Source organism: Oryctolagus cuniculus, chromosome 1 (genome assembly GCF_964237555.1).
Source record: "Oryctolagus cuniculus chromosome 1, mOryCun1.1, whole genome shotgun sequence".
Classification (NCBI taxonomy): domain Eukaryota; kingdom Metazoa; phylum Chordata; class Mammalia; order Lagomorpha; family Leporidae; genus Oryctolagus; species Oryctolagus cuniculus.
This window is the reverse complement of record NC_091432.1, coordinates 221,620,976-221,637,191: the sequence shown is the minus strand read 5'-3', so window position 1 is coordinate 221,637,191 and position 16,216 is coordinate 221,620,976.

Here is a 16,216-nt window from a genome sequence, read left to right as displayed (position 1 = left end):
TGGAGAATTGTATATCAGGCCTTCTGATGGGTTTTTGTCCCCACCTGGTAACTGAATGCCAATCTGTCAAATTTTGTTTTGTCTTTTTCCTTCCAAATTGTACATAAAAAAAAACAAATGCTACAGGACCTTTTGAGTTCTTTGCTCTCTTGGAAGACCCCTTCCTGCCACTCCAGCTGAAGGTCCTTGATTCTAATAAACACTTTTAAATCTCTCTGCTGTCCGTTTGGAAATTCTTCTTCCTTGTGAGACAAAGAACCAAGGTAACAATAATTTCTCCACTGCCATTTTCTTGTAACAATAGTAGTGTTAGGTTTCAGGATTTTTAATGTTCAAAGAAGGCAAGGAGGTTGGCAGTCACAGTAGAAGAGAATTTATTTTAGAGAGGACAGAAGGAGGAGTAAAGAAAGTGGGTGTTTGTCCTGCCTGGACAGTGGGCAGGGTATTTGAAATCAGGTTTCAATCCGTTTTAGCAGCAGGCACAGTCCCTTCTTAAACTGCTTGTTGGGCAAAGTTTAGGAGGCCATATGGATCCAGATACGGTGGGTGAGGAACCTACAGAAAGGCTCCGTGGTAAAGTTTACACTGCATTGTCTTGGCAGTTTGAAATGTCCCAGGTTAGGGACTTTCCTAAGCAATAAAGATTCTACTATCCTTTAGATTATCTATCTATGCCTAGTTTCATTGGGCCTGGGATTTCAGGCCCCAGAGGCCCAACAGGTTCCAACAGGTAGTACTTCCCAATATTTTGTAATGTTTATATTCTAGTATTTAAATTGCAGCAAAAGCATGTTCATGGATTTATACACTCTATTTTTTTTCTTACTCAGAGTACTATGGGTAAGAGTTAGTAAGTAACCCTCAGTCACATAACTAATAAGTAGTGGAGTCAAGGTATGTTTCTAGCCACTTGACTGAAGTTTGGTGTTTTGTTCTTTTTTTCAGGTTATTATGTCTAAACATTGAACTGCCAAAATAATATTATGAATATCTTGTGACTTAGGGCCAGAAAGTTCTGTGAACTAAAAGAACTAAAACTAATAGTTCTTAAACTACTGTTATGGAGAAGATGACATCAAACTTTTCTCAGCCAACCTGTCTATCAGTCTAATAAACTCATCATGGTTTAATAGTGTTTTAATTTACAATAATAGTAAGTTATATAACTCATTTAACTGACTAGATCATGAGTCTTTAGTGTTGGGAGCCAGCTCAAGGATGTGCTATAAATCCATTTCTTCCTTAGCCACTAGGTAAGCATATTGGAAATTAAGTGAGTGAAAAACATTGCATAACTTCAATGTAAATAATAATGAAAAGTAATATACTGCAAATTTTTGCTTCTTAATTATTACTGTTAAGTCACAATAGATCAATACCATCTTGGATATCACAGTACTTTCATTTACAGGATCAATTTATTCATTCACTACATAATATCTGCATCTTTAGCCTCATTAAAATACACCTTTAAATATTAACTAATTACTTAAGCTCTTGCTTTCACTCAATCTCATTTGAAATTCCTAAAACAAATATTGAAAATAATTTTGTACTGTTATGATGTTTTAGAATTTACCAAGTATTCTCAACTGGTTATATATGACTGTAAATTTGTGATATGTTCAACATGTCCCATGTTACAGATGAAGAAGTTAATATTCATAAAGGAGATTGGGGGGATATAAAAAATGTATTGGGCCAGCATTGTGGCACAGTAGGTTAAGCCACTGCTTATGATACTGGTATCCCATGTTGGAGTATTATTCAAGTTCCAATCCAGCTTCCTGCTAATGCACCAGGGAAAGCAGCAGAAGATGGTCCAAGTACTTGGACCCCTGCCACTCACAATGGTAGACCTCATGTGGTTCAAGCTTCTGGCTTTGCATGGCCCAACCTAAGCTGTTATGGCCATCCAGGCTGTGAATCAGCAGAAGGAAGATTCTCTCTCTCTCTCTCTCTGACTCTCTCTCTCTTTTTTTCTTGAATCAGCAGATTGAAGATCTCTCTCTCTCTCCCTCCCTCTCTCTGTTGATCTGACTTTCAAATTAACAATGAATCTTTCTTTAAAAAAAAGGAAAAATTATGTTTATTGACAATTTCATAATTCTAAGTTTAGAAGGTCTATAGTAGAAAACAAAGGCCAAAACACTCAAATCCAGGTATAATTACCTCAGCAGTTGAATCTGAAGAATTAGCATTAACATAGGATTCTTAATTCTGGGTATTTTTGGCATCAATATAGTTAGAATAACTCCAAATTAACTTTTGTAAGCATAGAAGTATCAGCAGGTCTCTTCTTGTCCTCCCACTAAGCAAAGGGCTTTAAATTATTATTATGCATGCTAATCCCTAACTTGCAGGTGGAAATATTGGCACCTAAATGCCTAAAATCACTCTGAGCCTGAAGGTCAACAGTTACACAGTGGTTTGTTTTGGTTTCCTGATGGTCATTTTACAACATGGCTTAATGATCACCATAGTATCTTCCTTCCAAAGTGAATTATAACCTGAACTTCATCTCTGTATTGTTACTTAAACATGTGGTAGTTGGAGAACAGATATTCAGCTATATGTTCCTAAGGGAGCAAAGAAAGCCCAGGGAAGTTAAGTGGCTTGCTAAGGATCAATCACACAGAAAATTTAACTACTTGGGGATCCTCTCAGATTGGTATGAACTTTGGAGGGAGCTGATTAATCTATTTTTTCTTGCTTTCTGAGTGCCTCCTCTCTCCCCTTATAATTCTGCACTCCATGACAGTCATGGGGATGGTGGAAAATGCATGGCTTCACTAGCAGCAAATGCAATCTGTAAATAAGACTGCAATTACTGGCTGAGAAGACTAAGACTCACTACTGAAGTGTTTTATCTGCTGGGTGGGCAATCCATTAAAACAGATATCTAGTGTTTTAATCACTCTGCCAAATCACCATCTGTTTTCATCCTAGCCTCCTCCCAACCCTAAACATGCCCCTATACCTCCTGCCACAGTCCTGATAAGGCTTTGGTATAGGAGTGGACAGCTTGCAAGTGGAATGTCGGGGGCCTATGCAATAACTCATCTTTTAGGCATGACAGAACAAGCTGTCGGATGCTGTGAATATGCATAGCAGGTCTTGCTGGGCAAAATCTTGGATCAGAAAAAAGGATGGCTCCCACTTGGTGGAAACAAATGCTGTCTCCTTCTCCTCACATCCTACTCAAAATAGTTAGTAAATCCTTTAGAAAGTCAGAGAAATATTTCAGAGTCTAAGAACAAGCCTCCTGACTTAGATCTGAATTCTAATACTCAGTAGATGACTCACGACCAATGATGTCACCTTAGTATCAATAGCATGAGTATCATTTAATAGGTTCCTACTATAAGTTAGCAGTATGCCAAACATTTTATATACACTATAATTTCAATTCCTAAAATAAACTTTCTGTTAGTAGCAAGCTTCTTCAAAAGATATTTTATGTCACAAATTTTATTCTCTACTTTTTATTCTTATTACAATTAATGAAGTTTTGGGTTATTTTGCTTTTAAATGCTCCTTTTTAATAAAATAACAAAAACCAACATAACAAATTATTTTCTCCAAAAATCACTCAGTAATGTGGGTTTTTTGTTACCCTAGCCTAAATTTGTTTTCTAAACAATATTTAACTGTTCTTACCTGTCTTACACCTTGATAAGTTCAGCAATTCTTCTCTAATTGTCGGTGTTCAGTCCACGTCTCTCCCTCTTTCCCTAATTTGCAGCAACTCAGTGCACACATTCATGTCTAGCAGTGCACTGGAGACATTTCATAATTGCTCAAATTCTGGCTTCAGTGAGGTCAAATTGTGAGGTTAGCTGGTCTAAGGACATAATTTTAGGCCCAATTCAAAAATAAATCTGGCCTTTGTTTCAGAACTAGTAAGAATTTCGATACAATGACAAGGGGTCACTATACCAAGCATGGGGTCCCAAGCAACTACACAGGTTGCATGTACATGAAGTCAGTTCTGATTTTCTACCCATCACAACCTAATTCTCCAGAAACTATAAACACAAGAGTGGAAAGAATGTGAAACTGGGAAACCATAGCCTCAGAACTTTGTTAAAGTTGTGCAGGTAGCTGGCTATGCGACTTTAAGCTAGTAATTTAACTTTTGATGCTTAGCATTCTCAAAAACTCAGATTGAACTAGGTGATTTCTAAAGTCTATCCAATTTTCCCTGGTCTACAACTCTTAGCCCATCAAGTCAAGTCCCTCACTCTAACTTAACTTCATGGACATTCTAAGTGTTCCTTTCTACCAGTGTCTCTAAAACTAACCAGGTCCCATAGCACCTACACCGCAATGGAGCATAGTCTTCACACCACAGAGCCTCATCACTGTGCTGGTGATCATCACTCCTCACATGTCAATGCTGAAGTCACCATTGCCCACGTCCTACCTTCCAAATGTCTACCCTGTGCCATAAGAGAGTGTCATTTTAGGGCTATTTGGGATAAAAACAAACAACCGTTTTTAGTTTCTCAACTCCATAATAGTGAGGGAATTAGTGGGAAATTTCACCTGGAGGGAAACAACTGATTCAAAGCATATATTTCTTGGTTTTTGTAGCAATGATTTCTGTATCATGAAGATAAGAAAAAGCATATCAAAATTGCTTATTTAGGTATACTGTAAAGTCATTTTTCAAACCAGAAACTCTACCCTATGAAAAATTACAGTGATACTAAAATAGCATATTTTTCTCCATCTCTAATGTTTCTCTCTTTATCATATCTATGAAAAACAAAATCTCTTCTGCTTTGATCTCACTACATTTTCTGAATTTAGGCGGAATAACCCATTTCTTCCTTTAAAACTCTTCTTGAATCTTCTAATTATCTTTTATCCCTACCACCACCAATAACAACATCACCTCCTGCCCAAGAGCTTTAATACCTTTAATTGCTCTCTGCTTTAGGGAGCATACCTCTTTACCTCCATATCTCCATATTAAAAAAAAAAAAAACTGTTTTTCCTTTGTTTTGACTTTTGTGTCTGTATGAACCAATTTGCTGAGATTTTTAAGTCTTGCTATATTCTCCTTCAAAGATGAGTTCAGATTATATTCTGGAATAAACTTCCCTGATTTCTACCAACCAATATATTAACATATAATTATTCATTGTATTCATAATTTTTCTCTTTCTTTACGATCAGTAGCGATGTACCCAGTTTTATTTCTGGTTTTAGTAAGTTGACTCTTTCTTTTTTAAGATTTTATTTATTTATTCAAGAGGTAGATTTACAGACAGAGGGAGAGATAGAGAGAAAGTCTTCCTTCCGCTGGTTCATTCCAGAAATGGCCACAATGGCCAGAGCTGCACCAATCCAAAGGCAGGAGCCAGGAGCTTCTTCCAGGTCTCCCATGTGGGTGCAGGGGCCCAAGATCTTGGGCCATCTTCTACTGCTTTCCCATACCATAGCTGAGAGTGAGATTAGAAGACAAGCACCTGGGACTCGAACTGGCACCCATATGGGATGCCAGCACTGCAGGTGGAGGATTAATCCACTGAGCCATAGTGATGGCCCCAAGTAAGTTGACTGTTTTCTCTCTTTTTTTCTCATTAGTCCTTCTGAGCTAGAGGTGGTCACTTTGTTAATTATTTTCAAAGGATCAACTTCAGTTTTGTTAATTTCTTTTATTTTTGTTTTTCCTTATTTCATTTATCTCTGCTACAATTTATTTTCTATTTTAGCTTTGAGTTTAGTTTGTTCTTTTTCTAAGTCCGTAAGCTGTAACATTATGCTGTTCTTTTGGTATTTTTAATGTAAAAATCTGTAGCTATAAATTTTCCAGTTTTATGTCATTGTTGACATCTATTTTCATATTATTGTGTTCAGAAAACATACTTTATATGGTATCATCTTTTAAAAATCTATTGTTACTTATCAATGTCCTAACATGATTTATTTAGAAATGTTCCCTATACATTTAAGAAAATATGATTGTTATTGGTTGGATTTTTCTATATGTATCTGTAAGAATTAGTTGATTTTTTAAGGATTTATTTATTTTACTTTTGAAAAGCAGAGTTACAGATAGACAGAGGCAGAGAGAGAGAGAGAGAGAGCGAGAGAGAGAGAGAGCTCTTCCACCTGCTTGTTTACTCCCCAAATGGCTGCAATGGCTAAAGCCGAGCCAATCCGAAGCCAGGAGATTCTTCCAGGTCTCCCACCCAGGTACAGGGCCCATCTTCTACTGCCTTCCCAGGGAATAGATCTAGATGGGAAGTGGAGCAGCCGGGACATGAACAGGCAACCATATGGGATGCCAGCACTGGAGGCAGCGGCTTTATCCGCTACACCACAGCACTGGCCCCTAGATTTAGTTGATTTATGTTTTGATTAATCCCTTCATTTGCTTACATGTTTTCTGTCTGTTTTTCCTATCCATTATTGAGGATGTATTGAAACCTCCAACTATTATTTTAGAACTGTATATTTTTCCATCATTCCATCCATGTTTGCCTCATGTATTTTGATGGTCTCTTAAGTAGTGTATAAATTGTTATAGTTATTAACTCTCATTTTGTGACTTAAGTATGGCCTAATGGTCGCATAGCCACTATTGCTCTCTTGTGGTTACTATTCATATGGAATACCTTTTTCTATCCCTTCACTTTCAGTTTATTTATTGATATGGATCTAGAGTGAGTCTATTCTGGGCTGTATATAGTCTTAATACATATTATTTTACCCTATGTCAATCTCTGTCTTTTGTTTGGAGAGTTTAATATATTTACACTTAAAGTTATTGCCGAGAGAAAGGATTTTTCCCATCAATTTACTTTCGGCTTCTATATATTTCTTACATAATTTATGGTCCTCATTGCTGTCTTCTTTTATGTTTAATTGACTTTTTGGGGAAATATTTCAATTTCTTTCTAATTTTCTTTTTTGTATATTCTACTTCTGTACATTAGGCATTATATATGTACACCATGTATTTTCTTTGTGGCTAGTATAGTGATTATAATTAACATCATAAAATTACAAGATTCTAATTAGAATTTATACTATGTTAACTTCAGTAACATAAAAACTGCTTCTTTATAGCTGTGCTCCCAACTTCAGCTCTTTATGGCAAAAAAAATTACAGCTTTATACACTCCGTTCCCAAAACCATAATCCAGTAATTCTTTTAAATGCATTAAGTCCCTAAATGATATAGAAAACAAAATATGGGGTTACAAATCAAAGTTTCAATAATATAGGTTTAGATTAATATTTTAAAAATTATTAATGTATTAAATCACAGAGAAAACAAAACTGAAACTACGAATCATTATTACAATAATATTAGCCTTTGTAATTCCTTGATGTTACCTTTATTTCTTCATGTTGCTTTGAATTACTGTCTACTAACTAGTGTCCTTTCATTTCAGATTATAAGACCTAAGTGTTTCTTGTACATCCAATGGTAATGAACTCCAGTTTTTCTCTGGTAAAATGTTAATTTATCCTTCACTTTTTATTTATTTGAAAGGCAAACACAGAAGGAGAGAGGGAGAGACAGCAAAAGAGGTCTTCCATCTGCTGGTTCACTCCCCAAATGGTTGCAACAGCTGGAGCTGGGCCAGTCTGAACCCAGGAACCAGGAGTCTCTTCTGGTTCTCTCACAAAAATGCAGGGGGCAAATACCTGAGCCATCCTCCACTGTTTTCCCAGGCACATTAGAAGGGAATGGATCAGAACTGGAGCAGCTGGGCTTCAAATTGGTGCCCATATGGGATGCCTGCATCCCAGTGGTGGCTTTACTTGCTATGCCACAGTGCTAGTCCCTATCCTTAACTTTTTTTTTTTAAGATGTATTTACTTTTTTAAAAATGCAGAGATTCACAGAGAGAGAAGGAGGAGGAGAGAGAAAGAGAGAGAGAGAGAGAATGAGATCTTGCATCCACTGGTTCACCGTCCAAAAGACTACAGGGGCCAGGGCTGCACCAGGCTGAAGCCAGGAGCCATGATCTTCATCTGGGTCTCCCATGTGGGTACAGGGTCCCAAGCCCTGGCCATCTTCTGCTGCTTTCCCAGGCCATTAGCAGGAAGCTGGATCTGAAATGGAACAGCCAGTCCTCTGACTGGCACCCATATGGGATGCCGGCACTGCAGGCAGGGGCTTACTCTACTATACCACAGCGCTAGCCCCTGTCCTGTACTTTTCAAAAACAGTTTTGCTAAATATAGGATTCTTGTTTGACAATGCAACATTTTATAGCTCTCTGAATCTGTTGTTCTGCTACATTCTGGTCTCCTAACTTCTAATTAGAAGCCTGCTGCCTGCTGATAAACTTAGGATGCCTTGCATGTAGCAAGTTTCTTCTCTTCTATTTTGAGGATTCTCTATGACACTGTTTAAAATTTTTTTATTTATTTATTTGAAACGCAGAGATACAGAGAAGCAGAGGAACAGAGAGAGAGAGAGAGAGATGCAGGTCTTCCATCTGCTGGTTCACTCCCCGGATGCCTGCAATGGCAGGAGCTGAGCCAATCTGAAGACAGAAGACAGCAGCTTTTTCAGGGTCTCCCATGCAGATGCAGGGGCCCAAGGACTTGGGCCATCTTCCACTGCTTTCTCAGGCCATAGCAGAGAGCTGAATCAGAAAGGAAGCAGCCAGGACTTGAACCAGCACCCATATGGGATGCCAGCCCTGCAGGTGACAGCTTTACCCGCTACACCACATGTTGGGACTGACACTCTCCTTTGAAAATTGGCTACATGGCTTGATGTTGATCTCTGTTCATCTTATATGCAGATCCTTGAACTACTTGAATGCTGATAATAACGTCTCAGATTTCGAATATTTTGAATCCCTGTCACCCATAATTTCTTTAAATGTTCTCTCTTCCCTTTTTTTTCTCTTTTTCCATTTTCTGGGGCTACCACAAAGCATATGTTTATCTCCTTGATGATGCCTATACGTTACTTTCATTGTGTTCACTTCAGTTTTTTCTGTTCTTCAAACATAATAATTCCTATTTTTCTATTTGAAAGCTCACTGATCTCTTTGTTCAAATCTGTCGTTGTATCATTCTAATAGTTTTGGTTTCATTTGCAATACTGTAATTTCCCATTCCATCCTGACTTTTGCTTCATTTTTAGGTTTTCTATCTTTTTATTGATATTTATATTTTATATATGCATGTTTTTTATTTTCTCCACATCTTAGTTACTTGAGACTTTTAATATTTATTTTTTGTTTATTTGAAAGACAGAGTAACAAACACACACATACAGAGGGAGAGAGAGAGAGAGGAGAAAGAGAGGAGAGAGATTTTTATCTGCTTGTTCAATCCCCAGATGGCTCCAATAGCTAGGTCTAGGATGAGCCAGACCAAAGCCAGAAACCAGGAACCCCATCCTGGCCTCTCACATGGCTGGCAGAGACTCTAGCACTTGAGGCATCTTTTGCTGCCTTCCAAGATACATTATCAGGAATCTGATCAGAAGCAGAGTAGCCAGGACTCAAAATGACACAAAAGTAGGGGATGCTGGCGTGGCAAGCAGCAGCTTAACCCACTGTGCCACAATACAAGCCACTTGAGCAATTTTAAAATGATTGTTTCAAAGTGTTTTTTTAATCTTTACTAGTAGATCTAATATGAGGCTTCTCAGTGGTAGTTTCTGTTCATTTATTATTTATTTACATTAGTTGGCTGTATTTTCCTATATCTTTATATACCTGTGAATTTTTTATGAAAAGTGGATGCTTGAATCTTTTAGAAACTCTAAAAATCAGATTTTTCCCCTCTCTCCAGGATTTTCTGGGGTTTTATGTTATTTACTTATTTTTATTTTATATACAGTCTCTGTACTGAGAGTCAGTGTGAGATGAAAATTCAAGATTTTCTTAAGTTTTTCTGAGCTTTCATTTTTCCCCAGAATGCCTGGTCACTTCCCAAATTTTTCAGTATAATCAATTGTGTTTTAATATCCTAGATGTTAATGTCTGGCTCTTTGTGGGGAGCAACTCGGACTAGACTAAGTTACTGGAATTAAGACTTATTCTATGCATCTGCTCTCCCACAATATGGTGCTGAGAAGGGAGAAACAGCTTCTACACAGCTGCCTCCAGTTCAACCAATAAACTGTAGGACCTACTCCTGATTGGAGGAGGGCAGCGTACTCGGCGTGTGGGTAGCAGAGTTGAGATTGGTGGAAGAGGACTATAAAGGAGGAGAGAGACAACATGCACCAAGGAACATCTATCTGAAGGAACACCTGTGCAGCCCCCGAGAGAGCCGGCCAGCGGTGTGCCGCTCCCCCGCGGAAGTGGGGAAAGTGGCTAGGGGGAAACCGCCCTTCCATGGAGGTGGAAGGGTCGGTAGCCAACCCGGGAAGAACCAGCAGCAAACCCGGGGAGGGCCGAGCAGACGAAAGAACAGCGCAGGGTCCTGTGTCATTCCTCCACGAAGAGGGGGAGCGACACTCTTAAAATTGGAAGGAAAAAAAAATTGGAAGGAAAAAAAAAGAACAGAGAAATATGATGGAGGAAGGGCAGAGTCTTCAAATTCCCTGAAATTCACATCTGCTTAATGAGAGACTTACCACAGGTGCAGGGAGGGGGGGTTAAAATGGATGCAAACTGCACAGATTTGTCTGTTCATTGGTGATCAGAACCAACAACCTGCATGTGTCCCTGATATTTGTGGAACAGGTCCCTTTTGGTGACTCTGGCTTTCTCAGACTTCATGCAGTTGCTAAAGCTGTCTGCTTTGAGGTTTTTGTAGAGGATGGATGACTGTTTCTGCAATAAGTATGGTTATCTTCTTAGTATTGTACCTATAAAATACATGAAATCAGTTCTCTTTATATTAATAAAAATGTTTATAGTGTTACAATTCAAATTAACCACAATTTTCCATCACTATCGTCACCTAGAAGCCTTCAATTAATTTCATAGCTCCCTAGTAGTTATGTTACACTGATTCTGACATTGAAACCATTGTCTATGTGAAGAGAGAGATCCTTGGGACTTCGTATTCCATCATCTTCTCGTAATACACTCGGCGCCGTTTACAATATGTAAGATATGTAAGGACATGCTTCATCTTTCCCACCAGCTTGTATCCAGTTTGGAGAAAAGAAACAGGCTTTCTGTGTGCCTTGGTTAGATTAGGGTCGTGGAAGTGTTTGTTGAGTAAATGATTCTACATTATCAGGATGGCATGTTAAACAAAAACAGCTGGGTTTGTTTTATCTCAGCTGACCTCTGACCTCTTCTCAATGTTCTTTGTTCATGTTTCTCAACTTCAGAGTCTGTCAAAGCCAAGTAAAGCCTTTTTCCCTGTGATCATTTATCTGTCCTGCTAATTTGTGTTAAGTGGTCATTTGTCAGAGCCAAGCTTTTAAGTCCATTAAAAGTCTTACAGCTTGCCTCAAAGCTGGAAACACCATAAAAGACAACATCAATCCTGTGCCTCTGCCTCGTGCTCAGAACAAGTTGATGCTTTCAGACCAGGACTCCAGAGGAGCCTCCAGGACCTTGCCCATTGGCTCTCTAGAGTGCGAGCAAAGTGGGTCCTGAGCCCCAGAATCTCTTGTAGACATAGCTGCGGAAGAAGCGAACATAAGGCTATTATTCTCAAATACTCTCATATAACACATTCGAATTTTTTAAAAAAGCAACAAGTTTGACAGGTCAGACACAGCTCACTAACCCAGGAAATTTGCTTTAAAAATACTCATTCACACATACCATCTGTAGAGACTTGCTTTGGTGAAACTCAAAAATTGCATAATTTTACAAACCTCCCATGTGATTCTGATTTTCGGGTTATAGTGGGGAAACAAGGCAATTCAACATTGTTTATGATTTCACTTTGCCTTCACAGAAATAGCTAACAATGTTATACCCATCTTAGAAATGAGAAAACTGAGGTTCCTGGGAGTATGATTACTTGCCTGGAGCAACTCAAATTCAGATCTTCTGACCCTTAGTCCAAGGCCTATCACCTGGTCATTTCTGAAGCCTGGCAAATGTAGTCACTAACACATTAGTACTAACCAGCTCACCATATGGCACTTAGCGCTTCAAAGGATAAGAAAACCAGCACAGCACATTTTAATCAGAGAGCTATATGAGCAAGAGATATCGTGAGTAACTGCTTTTTTTTTTAATTTTTTATTTTTTGACAGGTAGAGTGGACAGTGAGAGAGAGAGACAGAGAGAAAGGTCTTCCTTTTGCCGTTGGTTCACCCTCCAATGGCTGCCACGGCTGGCGCGCTGCGGCCGGCGCACCACGCTGATCCGATGGCAGGAGCCAGGTGCTTCTCCTGGTCTCCCATGGGGTGCAGCAGAGAGCTGGCCTGGAAGAGGGGCAACCGGGACAGAATCCAGCGCCCCTACCAGGACTAGAACCCGGTGTGCTGGCGCCGCAGGCGGAGGATTAGCCTAGTGAGCCGCGGCGCCGGCTGAGTAACTGCTTTTAAAAACTTTGGGATCTGGGGACTAAAGTGGATAAAGACCCACTCAGACATAGATGCAGAGACTTTCTTTCATTTCTTTTTAATGTTATTATTTGTATCACAATTTTTTTTTTCTTTCTTTCCTCTCTGCCAATGCCTTAGATCCATTAGCAGTACAAAATATGTTATATTACATAGCACTGGCTAAACAAAATGGAGAGGATGTGATGAAGTGTGTATGCATGTTTCAGGGTTGTAGATTCTAAACCATTCCTGATAGAGAACCACATTGCCCATCACTTCAGATTTGATACATCAGTGCATTCAAAGATCATCACCTCACTAAAGAGAGGAATCAGTGATGATCTGTTTAATCAGAGTGCAGACTTTTTTTGAAAAAAAAAAAAAACAGACTTTTATTAAGATTTATTTATTTATTTGAAAGTCAGTTACACAGAGAGAGGAGAGGCAGAGAGAGAGAGAGAGAGAGAGAGGTCTTCCATCCGATGGTTCACTCCCCAGATGGCTGCAACGGCTGGAGCTGCGCCGATCCAAAGCCAGGAACCAGGAGCTTCCTCTGGGTCTCCCACATGAGTGCAGGGGCCCAAGGACTTGAGCCATCCTCCACTGCTTTCCCAGACCACAGCAGTGAGCTGGATAGGAAGAGGAGCAGCTGGGACCAGAACCGGCACCCATATGGGATGCTGGCACTTCAGGCCAGGGCATCAACCCGCTGAGCCACAGCACCAGCCTCCAGAGTGCAGACTTTTTCTGGGTCATATTTTACTTATGGATTAAGCTACTCTTTCCCAGAACTAACATATTTGTATAGTAGTACATCATCTTTTGTCACTTCTTAATATAATTTCCACTAATAAGGACATTACAACAATTTTCTCTTTTCTCTTTCTTTGAAGATCTATGAATTAATGTTTTGGTATAAATAGTTGACCTAAGCCACTGACTCACCTGAAAAGGATGGAAATATTTTTGCTCACTCCATTCATGATTACAGTGTAGGTGTTAATCTCAGTAATAAATTCAAAGAAGTGATTAGAAGCATAAGGATTGGAAAAATGATCAAGAAACCTCTACAAATGGAATATCATTATACTCTCAGAAATGTATCTATGAACTATATTTATCCGGTTAAAACCTAAAAAATTTTAAAAATAATTAAATTTTAAACAATGAAAACCTATGATTATATATAAAAGTGTTTGGACCTATAAATAAGTAAATTTAAATTTTACAAGCATTTTTCAAAGTTGATGAATGTAGGAATTATTTAGAAAGGTATTTGTTTCAAAACTTCTATTAGAAAACACATAGATAGAAGACACTCTATATCTTGTAAGAGAAGGTTTAAAACATATTCCTTGAAAAATTGTAACAAAAACATTGAAAATTTCATTGGGATAAGAAAAATCAAGAAAGTTTTGAGGAAAATATTATCCTTCTAGATTTCAGGGCATATTATAAAGTAGGAATATATAAAACAATATTTAAAATAGAGGCTAGCCAGCGCTGCGGCTCACTAGGCTAATCCTCCGCCTAGCGTCATTATAAAATTATAAATAATTTGACCCTTTCTCATCTCATCACTGTACTTCTCCATCTTACTTCATGCTCCAACTCCACTATAATCATAATGTGCAAGACTTCCACATATTTAGAATTCAAAAATTATCCATGAAAGATAAATTGATCAAGGTACATATTAATACCATGGTTTTGGCCGGCGCCGCGGCTCACTAGGCTAATCCTCCGCCTAGCGGCGCCGGCACACTGGGTTCTAGTCCCGGTTGGGGCGCCGGATTCTGTCCCGGTTGCCCCTCTTCCAGGCCAGCTCTCTGCTGTGGCCAGGGAGTGCAGTGGAGGATGGCCCAAGTGCTTGGGCCCTGCACCCCATGGGAGACCAGGAGAAGTACCTGGCTCCTGCCATCGGATCAGCGCGGTGCACCGGCCGCAGCGCGCCAGCCATAGCAGCCATTGGAGGGTGAACCAACGGCAAAGGAAGACCTTTCTCTCTGTCTCTCTCTCTCACTGTCCACTCGGCCTGTCAAAAAAAAAAAAAAAAAAAAAAAAAAAAAAAAAAAAAGAGAGGGGGAGAGAGAGAGAGAGAGAGGCTAATTTAGCAATAGAACAGATTGTCCATCCTGAAACATTCATAAATATATAGAACTTCAGTGTGTGAATGGAGTGTCAGATCACTGGAGGAAGGAAGGATGATACCCCACATGGAAGTTAATAAAGTAGTTAGTTGTGTACAAAATAACAAAATTGGACTTGTGATTCACTTCCTATAGAAATATCAAGTCAAGACAGATTAAGTACTCAGGCTTGAAAATAAAATTTTCAAACATTTAGAAAGGTCACATATGATTATCTTTTGGACTATAGTCTAGTGATTTCATAAATTAGCAGTTATAAAAAGTAGCAACTACTTAAGAGAATACTAACACTTAGACTCCAATAAAATAAATAATTTTCCTTATTATCAATAGAAACCATGAAGCAAATGAAGGCATTGGGAATTTTGTAGAAGACATTTACAATATATACAGCTAATCAAGGATTAGTTGCCAGAATATTTTTTTAAAAACCCCTAATTATGAAGAGGACAAATCTAATAGATAAAAGAGTAGGACACAAGTGGACAGTTCACAGCAGAGAAAATAAATATGATCAATGTGAAATAACACACAAAGAGATATACAAGATTATGGCCAAATTTAATTGGATAAGAACTCTTTTTATTCAGAAAATAATCGATGATATTATCATTGTGGTGGTAAGTTTTGCTTTGTCCTTGACTTTACTATTTTGACCAAACCCCTCTCCATGCCACTTGCCCAAGATAGACCCATAGAGTAAGCAATAACTTACATAATCAACCTTTTATTTAAGCCATGTGAACCTTCTTTTTAGTGGAGAACAATTCTGCATATGCCCAATGGTAGTAAAAAGAAGTAAAAGACGAAGGAAACAGCATTGAGGGATGGGTAATAATAAAATTAGTGGATTCTAACACTAGGCAAAATAGATACTAAATATGTATATTTGTGGTCATAGAAGACTTCCAAATTATCAATTTTATAATTGATATCTACAATAAGAGTAAATGTTTTTTAACTTTTATTTAATAAATACAAATTTCCAAAGCACAACTTTTGGATTATCACGGCTTTTTCCCCCCATAACCACCCTCCCACCCACAACCATCTCATCTCCCGTTCCCTCTCTCATCCCATTCTTCACCAAGATTCATTTTTAATTATCTTTTTTTTACCATTTTTTTCATTTATTTAATGAATATAAATTTCCAAAGCACAGCTGTTGGATTACAATGGCTTTTCCCCCCCATAACTTCCCTCCCACCCACAATCCTCTGTCGCTCCCCGTCTTCGTGGAGGAACGACACAGGACCCTGCGTTGTTCTTTCGTCTGCTCGGCCCTCCCCGGGTTTGCTGCTGGTTCTTCCAGGGTTGGCTACTGACCCTTCCACCTCCGTGGAAGGGCGGTTCCCCCTGCCACATTCCCCACTTCCACAGGGGAGCGGCACACCGCCGGCCGGCTCTCTCAGGGGCTGCACAGGTGTTCCCCTTAGATGTTCCCCTTAGATGTTCCTCATGCATCTTGTCTCTCTCCTCCTTTATAGTCCTCTTCCACCAATCCCAACTCTGCTACCCACATGCCGAGTACGCTGCTCTCCTCCAATCAGGAGCAGGTCCTGCAGCTTGTCAAGTTGGTGAGAGGCAGCTGGGTAGAAGCTGCTGCTCC